Genomic DNA, 18,715 nt, shown 5'->3' on the forward strand with positions numbered 1-18,715 from the left:
CAAAATGGAATTACGGTAAATAAATCTGGATTTCCACTGCTACCTGAAGATACACATCATCCCTCATTAAAATGTGAATGCTTGTTAAAAAAGCCCATACCAAAGGTTTTATTAAGCCCAGTTACTGTATATAATTACAATAAGGCAGATTTTTTAAATATATACAAAATGCTACAGCTACAAAATTGGAAAAGTTTACTAGAATGTAATAATGTTGATGATGCTGTTAAACAATTTTATGATATTCTCAATTATATTATTGATAAAAATGTGCCTAAGAAAAGAATGTTTAAAAAGAACAGATATCCAAGTTGGTTTACCTCTGAAGTTATTAATATTTTAAAAGAAAAAGAATATTATAGGAGGCATAAAAATGAATCGGACTATAACTATGACAAATATGTTAATTTACGTAGACAATCAAAAAGTAAAATATCTCAAGCTTACAAATCATACATAATGCAAGTTGAGGATACAATAAAAGGTAATGCTCAATCGTTCTGGAATTTTACTAAACGTAAAAAGAGAAATAATAACACAATCAATTGTATGTATTATAATAATCAACAGTTGAATACTAGTAATTCTATTGTAGATGGTTTTGCACGATATTTTAGAAGTGTATATCCCGTTTACTCTGCTACATACGATTTTCCTCAAGCAGGTAAATTGGATGTTTCTCACCCGTTATTAATTGATGTAATTAAAGATAACGAAATTTTAATCTCTATAAATAAGTTAAAATCCTCGAAATCAAGTGGTCCTGATATGATTCCAATTTATATCTTTAAGGGGTGTGCTGATGTATTAATAACACCTCTTGCTCACATATATAATCTTATTTTAAGAACATCCACTTTTCCGGCAATTTGGAAGACTAGTAAGGTATGTCCAATACTTAAAAAAGGTAATCCAGACAAAATAGAAAATTGCAGGCCGATATCTTTGATTTCAGGCCTAGCTAAAATATTTGAACAGATACTATATACAAAAATTTTCAACCATGTAAAACCATATATTTCGATTTATCAGCATGGATTCTATGCAGGACGGTCTACCACTACGAATTTATTTACATTTATTCAAGACATTTTCGACTATCTTAATAACAAATCTACAATTGATGCTATATACACAGACTTTGCAAAGGCTTTTGATAGACTTGACCACGATATACTGCTAATGAAATTATCAAATATGGGTTTTTCTGACAAATTGTTGATGTTGCTATGCTCTTATTTACAAGGTAGGAAGCAGTACGTAACATTCAATCAAACTAACTCAATAGTATATGACATAACTTCAGGTATACCCCAAGCTCTAATCTTGGCCCATTATTGTTTTTGTTATTTATAAATGATTTGCCTACTGTCATTAGATATTCAAAATGTCTATTATATGCAGATGATATGAAAATATATAAGGAGATAAGAGATAGTAATGATGTATCACAACTGCAAGCAGATTTGGATAACTGTTATGCATGGAGTATTAAAAATAAGTAACCATTCAATATCAATAAATGTGTATCAATCTCGTTTTCGAGAAAGGTTTCTAATTACCATCATGACTACAAAATTAACAATATTAACTAACTCTAACTAACTCTATGGCCTATGGAACCCGGAGGTTCAATGCCGCGTTCACAAAAGCTCTCCACTGACTTCTATCCTTAGCTAATTGCATCCAGTTTCTACTTTGTATTCCTATCTCTGCGAGATCCATCTTAATATTGTCCTCCCATCTGCGCCTAGGTCTTCCTAATGGTCGTTTTCCTATGGGTCTACCAGTCAAGACTTTGAAAGCGTTTCTACTTTCTTCCATTCTAGCTACATGACCTGCCCACCTAAGCCTCCTAGACTTGACGACCCTAACAATGTTGGGTAAACCGTATAAATTATATAGTTCCTCGTTATGAAGCTTCCGCCATTCCCCATTCTCGTTCCTCTTGGGTCCGAATATTCTTCCCAGGATCTTGTTCTCAAATACTTTCAGTCCATGTTCTTCCCTCAGAGTAAGCGACCATGTTTCACAACCATACAGAACAACAGGCATGATTATCGTTTTATATATTTTAAGCTTCAAATTCCTCGACAGAATTCGCGACGACAAGAGATTTTGAACCGAATAGTAACACGAATTCCCTGCTTTTAGTCGACATTTAATTTCTCCGTGAATATGATTTTCGTCTGTTAATATTGATTCTAAATATTTGAAAGTATCCACTTTATCAAAAGTATTATTTAATATTTTAACGCCTCCACAATTTGCCGTATTACGGTCCCGACGCACTTCCATGTATTTAGTTTTCTCTGCATTTACTTCTAAACCCATGTCCCTGCAAGAGTTTAATAAGATCTCTGCATTTATTTCTACTGTTCTCCTATCATCCCCTATTAAATTTACATCATCAGCATATGCCATAACCTGGTGAATGCCGTTCAACTCTAGGCCCTGGTTGCTATCTTTGATTTTCCTTATGGCGTATTCCAGCACAAAGTTAAATAATAATGGCGACAACGCATCTCCTTGTTTCAGGCCATTTTCGACGTGAAAGCTCGTGGACAAAAATTTTCCTACCCGGACTTTACTTTGGGATTCACTTAAACATATCTTAATTAATCTAATTAGCTTTCTCGGTATTCCAAGTTCTGTAAGAACGTTGTATAATGTTTCTCTCCTAACCGAGTCGTAAGCCTTTCTAAAATCAATAAATAGTTGATGTACCAGGGTATTGTATTCCCACTTCTTTTCGAGTATTTGGCGAATGGTAAATATTTGGTCGATAGTTGATCGATTTCGTCTAAATCCGCACTGATAATCTCCAATAATTTCATCTGCGTATGGGGTCAATCTTGCTAACAGAATATTTGAAAGGATTTTATAGGATGTTGACAGAAGAGAAATGCCTCGATAATTATTACAGTCAGTTTTGTCGCCTTTCTTGTGAATTGGAACAATGATTGATTCTTTCCACTCTTGTGGCAATTCTTCCTTGTTCCAGATAAGGAGAATGAGTTTGTGTATCTTGTTCCACAATTTTTCGCCTCCAGCTAAAATTAACTCAGCCGGAATTTTATCTACACCCGGAGATTTGTGTTTCTTCAATTTCTTTATAGCGGCTTCCACTTCTATTCGATTGGGTTCTGGAATATACGGTTCTGCGGTGTGTATCTCCTTTTCTCCACGCACATTAGTTTTTGGCTGCGTGTTCAGCAAATCGTCAAAGAAATCTTTCCATCTATTTAAGAGGCTATCTGTATCGGTGAGAACTGTTCCGTCAGATTTCTTTAATATATAAGCACGAGGTTGATAGCCTTTCTTAAATTCGCTGATCCCCTTATAAATGTCCCGAATATTTTTATTTTTACTATTATCTTCAAGTTCCTTAATTTTAGCTTTCAAAAAATCCCGTTTCTTTGTTCTAAAAGTTTTGGAAGTTTCCCGCCTGATATCTGCGAAATTTTGTGTAGTTGTTTCATTCGGATTTTGTAGCCACCGTAATTTTGCCTGTTTTCTCTTCTCTGCTAGTTTAATGCATTCTTTGTCGAACCATGGTTTGTTCCTACGTATTTCCGCGTGTCCCAATTTTTCTATTGCTGAACTTTTAATGCTATCTCTAATTTCAATCCAAGTATCCTCAACACTAGTGCACTCCGAGTCTTCTAAAACCGCGAATCTATTCGAAACTTCAATCTGGTATTCCTCTTTTACCTGGCTCTCTTCTAATTTCTTTTAATTAAATCTCTCCGTCTTCGGACATTGAATATTATCTTTATTCAACGATAATCTCTCCCGTATTATCGCTACTACCAGGTAGTGATCAGTGTCACAATCAGCCCCTCTAAACGACCGGACGTCAATTATGCTAGATTGTCTTCTTCTATCTACTAAAACGTGATCAATTTGATTATGTGTTTTTCCGTCTGGTGATGTCCAAGTGTATTTATGAACGTCGCGATGTGGGAATTTTGTACTCTTCACGATTAGGTTTTTGGATGTTGCAAAGTTCACGAGTCTAACACCGTTGTCATTACTTTCCTTATGCAAACTTTCGTTCCCTATAATCGGTTTGAATATATCCTCTCGTCCTACCTTCGCATTGAAATCCCCTAATAGAATCTTCATATGGTATCGCGGGAGTTGGTCAAATATCTTTTATATCGTCACCCTTATCTTCAGTTGGAGCATGTACATTTAAAACAATAATATCACACCACCGTCCCTTAAGAGTAATAAAAGAAAGTCTGTCAGTAACAAATTCAACCCGTTTAATTGCTGGTAATATTCGTTTGTGAACGAAAAACCCTGTTCCTAACTGGTGACTTTTATTTCCTTCCCCGTAAAAGAACGTAAAATTTCCGGAATTCTCAGATCCATTTCCTTCCCACCTAACTTCCTGAACTCCTACTAAGTCCATCCTGTATTTCTCTAACTCACTCGTTACAGATTTTAACGCGCCTGCCCTATAAAGACTTCTAATATTCCATGTTCCAAATCTCATGTCCATTTTCTTTTGCTGACGTCGTGCCAAGTTATCAGTCCTTGTCCGAGGCTTTTGTGAATGTTTCTGAACAAGTACCTTTTTTTTTACAGGATGAGGGTGTTAGCCTTACCCAAACCCCCAAGCTGGAGGACCACTCCTAGTCGTCTGTCCGCGACTGCTTATTCAGTATATTCGCAGCTAACCTCTATATCTAGAGGCCTTCTCCTCGATCCGCAACCTGAGGACGCGCCATGCCGTGGTGACAGGAACCCACGTTACATGGAAATTAACAATATTATTATACAAAAAGTGTATGAAGTAAATGATTTAGGTATACTTGTAAATAGTAAATTATGTTTCAAACAACATATTGACAATATTGTAAACGTTGCATTTAAATCTCTTGGTTTTTTAATACGAAATACAAGGGAGTTTAAACAGATTAAAGCTTATACAACCCTATTTAACAGTATGGTTCGAAGTAAAATTGAATATCTCTCTATTATATGGTCGCCTTACTATAAGTGTTATGAAAAGAAAATTGAACGAATTCAGAAGAAATTTTTGAGATATTTGTATTATCAAATTTATAAGCAAAATTCCATTAGAGAGAACATATCTTATAAGGAATTATTAAATACATTTAACTATTCTATGTTATCTGCAAGACGGGAGATTTCCCTGTTAATTTTTTTGTTCAAGCTAGTAAATGGCACTGTAGATAATCAGGAATTACTGAGTAAATTACATTTTAATGTAAAAAAATACCTATCTTCGTAACAGGGTGCCATTCCATCTTACAAGAGCTAAAACCGAAGCATACTTGAATTCACCGCTAATGAGAATGTGCAAAACTTTCAATAATTTATCGGCAACCAATATTGAGTTAGATTTTTCATCATCTTTTTCATCTTATATAAAAACAATTAAATCTATTGTAATATAAGCAGCGTGTGAGCAAATACTAAACCTTGTTGTGAAAATATTTAAGTTGAATATTATATTTTCAAATTATCTTGTACGCTATGGAGTAACATTATTATTTTTTTAAACTGTTATTTATCTGTTCTCTGTTCTCTTTTTTTTCTTTTTTTCTTTTCCTTTTTTATATTGTACACACTGATGTTTTACTAATATGTAAACCTATTGTAATTGGGATTTATTTCCTGTAATAGGTACAAATAAACAAATAAACAAATAAACAAATAAACAATCCCTCCGGTTAGCTTGTTTCTAGCGAATGGAGCGCCACGCAGCGGCGAGTCTCATTACTTTCTAGGCAGATAATGTGTGTGAGCATAGTGCTTCAGTGCGTTAATTGTACGGATCATCCACCAAAATCCTTCCGGGTAGCTTGCTTCTAGCAAATGGAGCACCACGAAGCGGCAAATCTAATTACTTTCTGGACAAATACTGTGTAGCAAAGTGCTTCAGTGCGTAAATTGTTTGGATCATCTACCACAATCCCTACGGGTAGCTTGCTTCTAGCGAATGGAGCGCCACGCAGTGGCGAGTCTCTTTATTTTTTTCACCCATACTGTGTGTGAGCATAGTCCTTCAGTGCGTTAATTGTTTTGATCATGTACCGAAATCCCTCGGAAGAGCTTGCTTCTATCGAATGGAGCGCCACGAAGCGGCAAATCTAATTACTTTCTGGACAAATACTGTGTAGCAAAGTGCTTCAGTGCATTAATTGTTTGGATCATCCACCACAATCCCTACGGGTAGCTTGCTTCTAGCGAATGGAGCGCCACGTAGCAGCGAGTCTCATTTTTTTCTTGACACATACTGTGTGTGAGCATAGTACTTCAGTGCGTTTATATTTTTTATCAACCACCACAATCTCTCCGGGTAGTTTGCTTCTAGCGAGTGGAGCGCCACGCAGCGGCGAGTCTCATTACTTTCTGGACACTTACTGTGTGTGTCCTTAGTGCTTCAGTGCGTTAATTTTTTGTTTCATCTACCACAATCCTTCCGGATAGCCTGCTTCTAGCGAAAGGAACGCTACGCAGCGGCGAGTCTCATTAGTTTCTCTACACATATTCCGGGTGAGCATAGTGCTTCAGTGCGTTAATTGTATGGATCATCCACTACAATCCCTCCGGGTAGCTTGCTTCTAGCGAATGGAGCGCCACGCAACGGCGAGTCTTATTGCTCTCTGAAGACATAATTGTGAGCATAGTGCTTCAGTGCGTTAATTGCTTAGATCATCCACCAGAATCTTTCTGTGTGTCTTGTTTCTAGCGAATGGTGCGCGAGGCAGCGGCGAGACTCATTACTTTCTTCACACTTACTATGTGTGAACATAATGCTTCAGTGCGTTAATTATTTGGATCATCCAACAAATTCCTACGGGTAGCATGCTTTTAGCGAATGAAGCGCCACGCAGCAGCGACTCTCATTACTTTCTTGTTACACTTTAACAGGGCATAGCGGTTCATTGCGTTAATTCTTTGGATCATCCACAACAACGCTTATGGGTAGCTTGCTTCTAGCGAATGGAGCGCCACGCAGTGGCGAGTCTCTTTATTTTTTTCACCCATACTGTGTGTGAGCATAGTCCTTCAGTGCGTTAATTGTTTTGATCATGTACCGAAATCCCTCGGAAGAGCTTGCTTCTATCGAATGGAGCGCCACGAAGCGGCAAATCTAATTACTTTCTGGACAAATACTGTGTAGCAAAGTGCTTCAGTGCATTAATTGTTTGGATCATCCACCACAATCCCTACGGGTAGCTTGCTTCTAGCGAATGGAGCGCCACGTAGCAGCGAGTCTCATTTTTTTCTTGACACATACTGTGTGTGAGCATAGTACTTCAGTGCGTTTATATTTTTTATCACCCACCACAATCCTTCCGGGTTCCATGCTTCTAGGGAATGGAGCGCCACGCATCTGGGAGTCTCATTACTTTCAGCCTACACTATATGAGGGAATAGTTCTTCGGTGTCTTACTTGTTTGGATCATCCACCACAATGCCTTCGAGTAGCTTGCTTCGAGCAAACGGAGCGCCACGCAGCGACCAGGCTCATTACTTTCTGGGCACATACCGGGTGTCACTATCGTGCTTCCGTTCTATAATTGTTTGGATCATCCACCACAATCCCTCGGGTAGCTTGCTTCTAGCGAATGGAGGGCCACGCAGCGGCGAGTCTCATTATTTCTGGACACATACTGTGTGTGAACATAGTCCTTCAGTGCGTTAATTGTTTTGATCATGTACCGAAATCCCTCCGGGTAGCTTGCTTCTAGCGAATGGAGCGCCACGCAGCGGCGAGTATCAATATTTTTTAGACACATACAATTTATGAGGGCATAGAACTTCAGTGCGTTAATTGTTTGGATTATCCACCACAATCCGTTCGTTTAGCTTGTTTCTAGCGAATGGAGCGAAACACAGCGGAGAGCCTCATTACTTTCTAGACACATACTTTGTGTGAGCATAGTGCTTCAGTGCGTTAATATATTTTATCATCACACACAATCTCTCCGGGTAGCTTGCTTCTAGCGAGTGGAGCGCCACGCAGCGGCGAGTCTCATTACTTCCTTGACACATACTATGTGTGAGCATAGTGCTTCAGTGTGTTAATTGTTTGCATCACCCACCACAATCCCTACGGGTTCCATGCCTCTAGGGAATGGAACGCCACGCATCTGCGAGTCTCATTACTTTCAGCTTACACTTTATGAGGGAATAGTGCTTCGGTGTGTTACTTGTTTGGATCATCCACCACAGTGCCTTCGGGTAGCTTGCTTCTAGCAAACGGAGCGCCACGCAGCGGCCAGGCTCATTAATTTCTGGACACATACCGTGTGTCACTATAGTGCTTCCATTCGTTAATTGTTTTGATCATCCAAAACAATCCTTCCGGATAGCCTGCTTCTAGCGAAAGGAGCGCTACGCAGCGCCGAGTCTCATTACTTTCTCTATACATATTCTGGGTGAGCCTAGCGCTTCAGTGCGTTAATTCTTTGGATCATCCACCACAACGCTTCCGGGTAGCTTGCTTCTAGCCAATGGAGCGCCACGCAGCGACGAGTCTCATTACTTTTTTCATACTCTTTATGAGAGGATAGTGCTTCAGTGCGTTAATGGTTTTGATCATCCACGAGAATGCCTCCGGGTAGCTTGCTTCTAGCGAAGGGAGCGCCACGCAGCGGCGAGTCTAATTTGTTTCTTGGCACATACTGTGTGTGAGCATAGTGCTTCAGTGGGTTAGATGTTTTTATCGTCACACACAATCTCTCCGGGTAGCTTGCTTCTAGCGAGTGGAGCGCCACGCAGCGGCGAGTCTCATTACTTGCTTGACACATACTATGTGTGAGCATAGTGCTTCAGTGTGTTAATTGTTTGCATCACCCACCACAATCCCTCCGGTTACCATGCCTCTAGGGAATGGAACGCCACGCATCTGCGAGTCTCATTACTTTCAGCTTACACTTTATGAGGGAATAGTGCTTCGGTGTGTTACTTGTTTGGATCATCCACCACAGTGCCTTCGGGTAGCTTGCTTCTAGCAAACGGAGCGCCACGCAGCGGCCAGGCTCATTAATTTCTGGACACATACCGTGTGTCACTATAGTGCTTCCATTCGTTAATTGTTTTGATCATCCAAAACAATCCTTCCGGATAGCCTGCTTCTAGCGAAAGGAGCGCTACGCAGCGGCGAGTCTCATTACTTTCTCTATACATATTCTGGGTGAGCCTAGCGCTTCAGTGCGTTAATTCTTTGGATCATCCACCACAACGCTTCCGGGTAGCTTGCTTCTAGCCAATGGAGCGCCACGCAGCGACGAGTCTCATTACTTTTTTCATACTCTTTATGAGAGGATAGTGCTTCAGTGCGTTAATGGTTTTGATCATCCACGAGAATGCCTCCGGGTAGCTTGCTTCTAGCGAAGGGAGCGCCACGCAGCGGCGAGTCTAATTTGTTTCTTGGCACATACTGTGTGTGAGCATAGTGCTTCAGTGGGTTAGATGTTTTTATCATCCACCACAATTCTTCCGGGTAGCTTCCTTCTAGCGAACGGAGCGCCACGCAGCGGCGAGTCTCATTATTTTCTGGATAAATACTGTGTGTGAGCATACTGCTTCAGTGCGTTAATTGTTTGAATCACCCACCACAATCCCTAAGGGTTCCATGCTTCTAGGGAATGTGGCGCCACGCATCTGCGAGTCTCATTACTTTCAGGTTACACTATATGAGGGAATAGTGCTTCCGTGTGTTACTTGTTTGGATCATCCACCACAGTGCCTTCAGGTAGCTTGCTTCTAGCAAACCGAGCGGCACGCAGCGGCCAGGCTCATTACTTTCTGGACACATACCGTGTGTCACTATAGTGCTTCCTTTTCTTAATTGTTTTGATCATCCACCACAATCCCTCCGGGTAGCTTGCTTCTACCGAATCTAGCGCCACGCAGCGGCGAGTCTCTTTATTTTCTTGACACATACTGTTTGTGAGCATAGTCCTTCAGTGCGTTAATTGTTTTGATCATCCACCACAATCCTTCGGAAGAGCTTGCTTCTATCGAATGGAGCGCCACGCAGAGGCGAGTCTCATTACTTTCTGGACACATACAGTTTATGAGGGCATAGATCTTCAGTCCGTTAATTGATTGGATCAGCCACCACAATCCCTCTGGGTAGCTTGCTTCTAGCGAGTGGAGCGCCACGCAGCGGCGAGTCTCATTACTTTCTGCACACATACAGTTTATGAGTGCATAAATCTTCAGTGCGTAAACTGTTTTTATCATCCACGACAATCCCTCCGGGTAGCATGCTCCTAGCGATTGGTGCTCCACGCAGCGGCAAGTCTCATTACTTTCTGGACATATACCGTGTGTCGCTATAGTGCTTCCGTTCGTTAATTGTTTGGATTATCCACCACAATCCCTCCGGTTAGCTTGTTTCTAGCGAATGCAGCGCCACGCAGCGGAGAGCCTCATTAATTTTTAGGCACATACTTTGTGTGAGCATAGTGCTTCAGTGCGTTAATATTTTTTATCATCCACCACAATCTCTCCGGGTAGCTTGCTTCTAGCGAGTGGAGCGCCACGCAGCGGCGAGTCTCATTACTTTCTGGACACTTTCCGTGTGAGTCCTTAGTGCTTCAGTGCGTCAACTGTTTGGATCATTCACTACAATCTTTGCGGGTAGCTTGGTTCTAGCGAATGAAGCGCCACGCAGCAGCGGGGATCATTATTTTCTTCTTACACTTTAACAGGGCATTGCGCTTCAGTGCGTTAATTCTTTGGATCATCCACCACAACGCTTCCGGGTAGCTTGCTACTAGCGAATGGAGCGCCACGCAGCGACGAGACTCATTACTTTCTGCATACTCTTTATGAGGTGATAGTGCTTCAGTGCGTTAATTGTTTTGATCATGAACGACAACGCCTCCGGTTAGCTTCCTTCTAGTGAACGGAGCGCCACGCAGCGGCGAGTCTCATTAATTTCTGGACACATACCGTATGTGAGCATAGTGCTTCAGTGTGTTAATTGCTTGCATTATACACCACAAATCCTCCGGGTAGCTTGCTTCTAGGGAATGGAGCGCCACGCAGCGGCGAGTCTAATCTGTTACTGGGCACATACTGTGTGTGAGCATAGTGGTTCAGTGGGTTAGATGTTTTTATCATCCACCACAATTCTTCTGGGTAGCTTCCTTTTAGCGAACGGAGCGGCACGCAGCGGCAAGTCTCATTATTTTCTAGACAAATACTGGGTTTGAGCATAGTGCTTCAGTGCGTTAATTGTTTGCATCACCCACCTCAATCCCTGCGGGTACCATGCTTCTAGGGAGTGGAGCGCCACGCATCGGCGGGTCTCATTACTTCCAGCTTACACTATATGAAGGAATAGTGCTTCGGTGTGTTACTTGTTTGGATCATCCACCACAATGCCTTCGGGTAGCTTGCTTCTAGCAAACGGAGCACCACGAAGCGGCCAGGCTCATTAATTTCTGGACACATACCGTGTGTCACTATAGTGCTTCAGTGCGTTAATTGTTTGGATCATCCACCACAATCCCTCCGGGTAGCTTGCTTGTAGCGAATGGAGCGCCACGCAGCGGCGAGTTTCATTATTTGTGGACACATGCTGTGTGTGAGCATAGTCCTTCAGTGTGTTAATTGTTTTGATCATGTACCAAAATCCCTCCGGGTAGCTTGTTTCTAGCGAATGGAGCGCAACGCAGCGGCGAGTCTCAATATTTTCTGGACAAATACAGTTTATGAGGGCATAGAACTTCAGTGCGTTAATTGTTTGGATTATCCACCACAATCCCTCCGGTTAGCTTGTTTCTAGCGAATGGAGCGCCACGCAGCGGCGACTAAGAAAAATCGTTATCAGACTTAAGTCTAACAAGCAGATTGTCGTTGAGCAGTTGCAGAAATCGGGTAGAAGTATTATCAATTTCCACGACAGAGTGCGAACGAGAATTTCCCTTATGAATTTACAGATGACTGATGTTAGAAATAAACTAAGTGCTCAAACATTGTCTTACTTGTTGTTTATCAATGTTGATGGTCTACAGCTAGACAAGCTCAAAGTACACGAGCTAGTTATTTCTTGGCTGAAGGATGGACATCATTCCGCTGCGGATGATTTACCACGAAAAAGTTACCAACAGGAAATAAACCCGATTTCAGATTTGTTTTAAGGTGGAAAATTACGAGTTATAGAAAATGTATACTTGCATTAGTAATGGCTTATTTGTGTTATTGAACTTTGTACCTATTTTTTTAGTAAGTCTCTTTTTTTCTTTAGGTAAATTACTTTGAATAAGTATTCATAATAATTGCAATTATGCATATTTGTAACTTAAATTTAATGTGGTGTTTTAGTGATTACACAAATTACAATTATGATCATACTTTATGGAGATGCTCTCACATAGGGTACCCGAGCACCCTTATAAACTATGAAAAACTGATTTTTCAAGTTTTTTTGTGAGAAAAATATTGTTAACTGACAAACCGTAACCTTTTCCATATTGTATAGGGGTATTTTCCTGCGAATAGAAGTTTCTTGTGGAATGCGTTCAGAAATTAACACTTGTAAGAATACTCTCTTAGTATGACAAGTATATTTTAGGCAAACACTAATTTCCCCCCACCTCGAAATGCTTCAATTTCCTCACTGACAAACACAGAGGTGCTCTAGCGATTGACTAGAAATTCAAACTCCGATTAGTGACAATTTCACAGTCTTGTTTTATTACAAGTGTAAACTCTTTAGTCAGTACAGAAGAGGCCATGGATCGTGTTCAGAGTTGATGACGATGGATTTTGGTTAGTCAGAATAGGTCACAGTGGATGAGAGTGGTTCATGGTGGGTCACGGTGGGTGGTGGGTCATAGTGGGTCATGGTGAGTCGTGGGTCAGTGTGGGTCACGTGGGTCGTGGGTCAAGTTTTCGTTGACCCACGACAACTCTGGCTCGTGGGATTTGTCTTCTTCATGGAACGTTCGGTGCAGTGCGTCCCATAGTTTCTGCAGTTTCTTCTGTTTTTGTCCAAAGCGTTTTGAAACTTTTCTCACTCCGTAAGGACTGAAGGCTGCAGATATTGGCTTGCGACAAATTTTTCACAGTAGAAAAATTGGCACGTGTATGCTGTATGTGCATGGATAGTTGATTCGTGTATTCAAGAACACGTCTCATCAGTTTAAGACGAAAAAAAATAAAAAGTCATGAACGTTTCTTAACAGGGAATGCGCATCTGGGCGGTAAATTTGATAGTGATCTGCTATTTCCTCTAAAGTTTAAACTACAGATCCAAAATTTTCTAAAACTACACGAATAGCTTCCAATTTACAGTTCCATCTAGTGTCGCTCAAAGATTTTAATGTTACCAAATGCTTTAAGTTTTCTCCTTGACGTTGAATATTTTCAAAAATAGCGTGCTTTTTTGACGACGCTTCTCTGAAGGAATGCAAATTACTTAGAACACCAACATGTTTCGAATTGCAGACACTTCTCGGCACACATCAACAATGCATAAGTTCAAAATGTGAGCTTAACAATTAATATAAATGGCTAAATCGTTCACGTTCCTGGTCCTCTTTGCAACGCCAGAGTACTGACCACGCATAGTGGCTGCACCATCGAAACATTGTCCTCCGATGTTATTTACGCTCAGACCCGCTGATATTAACAAATTTGTTAACAGTTTGTACAAACTTTCGCCGTGTTTTTTCTGTGTTGTAAAACCTGATAAAACTTTCGTGAACGTTGAATGTTTCATCACAGTATCGCAAAACAATTGATACTTGTTCATGTTGCTGCAAATCTTGAGTTTCATCCATGGTGACACTATATATACCTACAGTCTTCACACTATCAATTATTTTTCACAGCATATACTCAAACATTAAATCTAGAAATTGATTTTGGTATTCGGGACTAACTAACTAACTCTATGGCCTATGGAACCCGGAGGTTCAATGCCGCGTTCCCAAAAGCTCTCCACTGACTTCTATCCTTAGCCAATTGGATCCAGTTTCTACTTTGTATTCCTATCTCTGCGAGATCCATCTTAATATTGTCCTAACATCGCCTCCTAGGTCTTCCTAATGGTCGTTTTCCGATTGGTCTTCCAGTCAAGACTTTGAAAGCGTTTCTACTTTCTTCCATTCTAGCTACATGACCCGCCCACCTAAGCCTTCTAGACTTGACGACCCTAACAATGTTGGGTAAACCATATAACTTATGTAGTTCCTCATTATGAAGTTTCCGCCATTCCCCATTCCCGTTCCTCTTGGGTCCGAATATTCGTCTTTCAGTCTATGTTCTTCCCTCAGAGTATGTGACCATGTTTCGCAGCCATACAGAACAACAGGCATAATTATCGTTTTGTATATTTTAAGCTTCAAATTCCTCGACAGAATTCCCGACAACAAGAGATTTTGAACCGAATAGTAACACGAATTCCCTGCTTTTAGTCGACATTTAATTTATTCGTGAATATGATTTTCCTCTGTTAATATTGATCCTAGATATTTGAAACTATGCACTTTATCAAAAGTATTATTTAATATTTTAACGCATCCATAATTTGCTGTATTCCAGTCCCGACGCACTTCCATGTATTTAGTTTTCTCTGCATTTACTTTTAAGCCCATGTCCCTGCAAGCGTTTAATAAAATCTCTGCATTTTTTTTCTATTGTTCTCCTATCATCCCCTATTAAATTTACATCATCAGCATATGCCATAACCTGGTGAATACCGTTCAACGCCAGGCCCTGGTTGCTATCTTTGATTTTCCTTATAGCGTATTCCAGAACGGAGTTAAATAATAATGGCGACAACGCATCTCCTTGTTTCAGGCCATTTTCGACGTGAAAGCTCGTGGACAAAAATTTTCCTACCCGGACTTTACTTTGTGATTCATTTAAACATATCTTAATTAATCTAATTAGCTTTCTCGGTATTCCAAGTTCTGTAAGAACGTTGTATAATGTTTCTCTCCTAACCGAGTCGTACGCCTTTCTAAAATCAATAAATAGTTGATGTATTGGGGTATTGTATTCCCACTTTTTTTCGAGTATTTCGCGAATGATAAATATTTGATCGATAGTTGATCGATTTCGTCTAAATCCGCACTGATAATCTCCAATAATTTCACCTGAATATGGGGTCAGTCTTGCTAACAGAATATTTGAAAGGATTTTATAGGATGTTGACAGAAGAGAATTGCCTCGATAGTTATTACAGTCAGTTTTGTCGCCTTTCTTGTGAATTGGAACAATGATTGATTCTTTCCACTCCTGTGGCAATTCTTCCTTGTTCCAGATACGGAGAATGAGTTTGTGTATCTTGTTCCACAATTTCTCGCCTCCAGCTAAAATTAACTCACCCGGAATTTCATCTACACCCGGAGATTTGTGTTTCTTTAATTTATTTATGGTATTCGGGACTAACGTATCTAAATGTTTTCTCTTTGTTAATATAATACAGAAAAATTACGTCATTGTCTTTGGATCTTAGCGATAAGAGTTCTAGTAAATTACCTTTATTTTCACTTTCGTTATTTTCCCTATGGCCTCTAAGAGGAACACATTGGCGAGCACAATACAAAATACTATCTAGAAGTGCTTCTAAATATATTCTATTGCCGTTAACTACATATTTGGTTCATCTGCAAATCTAATTTACGCGCAACTGATCCGTGCAAAAGTGCGTTTCGGAATTCCGCGGCCTTTCGGAATATTTTCGGAGAATGCGCAACAATAAAAGCAAAAAGCACTATCTCGAGAAATGCTATATTCTAACCAACTAAATTGTCTATACCTCTCAGAGCGGAACCGGCGGCCATTTCTATTGGGGTATGTTTTCAATTGTGATTGAAAGGAACATTGACCTACTGCCAAAAATGTCTTTGCCTTTTCACAACCTTTGACTGGATCACGATCTTCTGAAACTTCATCTTGTGACACTGTTTCCACAGTAGTACCGGCATTTGAATTCTTATATTTTGAGACTTCACCTTTTGACACTGTTTTCAGACTACCACTCGAATTCGTATCTGCTGAAACGCAAGAAGTAGGTTGTTTAGTCACTATTTCATTATTTCCGTTGGCACTATCAATATTGCTAAGTTTCGGCTTCTTACTAAACATTCCAACAAAGTTTTCTATTTTTTTTAGCACTGCATATTAGTCACAACAACTTCCTGTGAAACTTGAGAAATGTTCAAGTACCACAGATAAAATATAAAAAATGAAACCACTATACACCGATACACGTGAAGGCTATATATATATAAAAAAAGAAACTTCAAACGAACTGATCACTGCTAAGGGCACCGATTTCTATGTAACTTTTTTGGGGAGGGGCAATCAGATGTGGGTTTGTATATTCATAAAACAATACATATAACAATACAAAATACAAATTCAGAAAAATACATGGGGGCCTATATGAAATTTGGGGGGCCCGGCCCCCTCGCCCCCCAGGATTGGCGTCCTTGCTCACTGCAAACAAAAACTTCAGAATAAATCAAGCGTATTATTTTTGGTTTGGGTGCCCGGGTGGCTATTAGTAAAAATAACTTGTTGTTTTAATCTTACAATTCTCCCTTTCCACTTTACAGTACCAGATGTTGCTATTTTTGTGACTTACAGGGAAAGCAATAAAATATCTTTTGTATTTAGGACCACAAGATATCCGACAAAGAGCCGAGTTCTGTATGTCTCTGCTTATCCTTATAAAACTCACCCTGTATCCCAGACAAGAGACCGACCTGTACTTCCTTTGACCATCAACGTACATCGCATCCCCTTTCTCCAGCACGCTCAAAGTTCACTGACCTTTATTAAGATGGATGTAGCAAAACATTTATTGCAAGACATTACCAGAAATGGTTAAAATCAGAGTTCCATTCCCGTTGTTATTCTAGAACTTTCTACAGACAGTTTACATTTGAACATTTTATAATAATATCAGCATAAATAAGACAAAATTTTAAATAACTGTCTGTTGCCTAAGAAACAGCCAGAATCAGTAAGGGAGAAGGTATATGAACATCTCTGGACATAAGCATTTTTTTTTAAGATATAGTTCAATCACAATTTTCACTGGCTCTGTGATTCTCCTCCTCCCCCACAAAAAGACATGCTCAGAATAAGTCCTATCTATTCAAATTACAAGCATTTTCGATGTAACAGAAAAATAAAAAAATCCTGAATTTGACGATACAGTTTATAAATTATTATTACCGTCGTAAAGGAACATGTAATGTCTAAAAACGAAAAAAGCAATAAAGTGAGGTGTGAACCAATTCAGATCACATGCATCGAAAGTGAGTGACAATTACAAAGCTAGTAGTAGAGAGGCAGTGTTAGGGCTTAAAGTGAGCCGGAACGTACGGGAACTCCGTTCCGGCAAATCAGTCTGTTGTCATAATTTAGTTCGTGTGCAACACTTGTCACTTCACAAGCATTGTGCATTAATTTCTATATTTTGGTTCCGTCTATTAAACGACTATAAATATGATTTATCAAACCAGATCAGGAAAAGGGATCAGGGATTATTTGCTTCCATTGTTGACTGCGTTCTCGGAAATCACTGCGGATAAGAATTCTGACGAGGTAGCTATTCACTGAAGCTATTTGAAGCCCTGGGCAGTGTGCATGCCTAACGAGCAGCATTTCAAAGGTGGAGCATGACCACGAACTCTGTTCCGACTGGCCATTCTGACTGAGTGACTGAGGTTTAACCTGGTACCTTTTGTCAGGCCAGGGTCGCTGTCTTTCCACTTCCTTGCCGCTCCTTTCTCTTGGCCTCCTTAGTCGCCTAAAGACCTTAATGCTGTGAAACAAAAACATAAAATTAAGCAAAATGAAATTGTGTACGCTTCAACTCAGTTCATTGATAACACTGGATGACTATCCAAATAAACCTCAGAAATATGGGGGGGGGGAGTTGCCGCCCTGCCTCCCTAAGTTACGTCTATGCATGTATGCTCACTTGAATTAGTTTCAAGGCTGTTTGTGAGTAAACACTTTCTTCAAAATAATATTAAAAATTATAAAAATATTTTCGAGACATTCGAGTCGAGTCGAGATTTTTACGAGCAGTCTCGACTCGACTCGTGTCTCGACTCGAAAATTCGAGTCGAGAAATACGTTTGTCTCGACTCGTCTCGAATTTACAAAGTGAGTCTCGACTCGAATCTCGACACGAATTCGAGTCGAGTCGAGTCGAGATTCGAGACTTGTCTCGACCTGTGCGCATCACTAAACACAATCCATCCGGGTAGCTTGTTTCTAGCGAATGGAGCGCCATGCGGTGGCAAGTCTCATTACGATCTGCACACAATTTATGAGAACATAGTGCTTCAGTGCGTTAATTGTTTGGATCATCCACCACAATCCCTCCGGGTAGCTTGCTTCTAGCGAATGGAGCGCCACGCGAAGGCAAGTCTCATTACTTTCTGCATACAATTTATGAGAACATAGTGCTTCAGTGAGTTAATTGTTTGGATCATCCACCACAATCCCTCCGGGTAGCTTGCCTCTAGCGAATGGTGCGCCACGCGGCGGCAAGTCTCCTTACTTTCTGCATACACTTTGTGAGGGCATAGTGCTTCAGTGCGTTAATTGTTTGGATCCTCCACCACAATCCCCCCGGGTAGCTTGATTCTAGCGAGTGGAGCGCCACGCGGTGGCAAGTCTCATTACTTTCTGCATACAATTTATGAGAACATAGTGCTTCAGTGAGTTAATTGTT

The sequence above is a fragment of the Thermobia domestica genome, chromosome 6 (genome assembly GCF_964235325.1).
Source record: "Thermobia domestica chromosome 6, izTheDome1.hap1.1, whole genome shotgun sequence".
NCBI lineage: Eukaryota > Metazoa > Arthropoda > Insecta > Zygentoma > Lepismatidae > Thermobia > Thermobia domestica.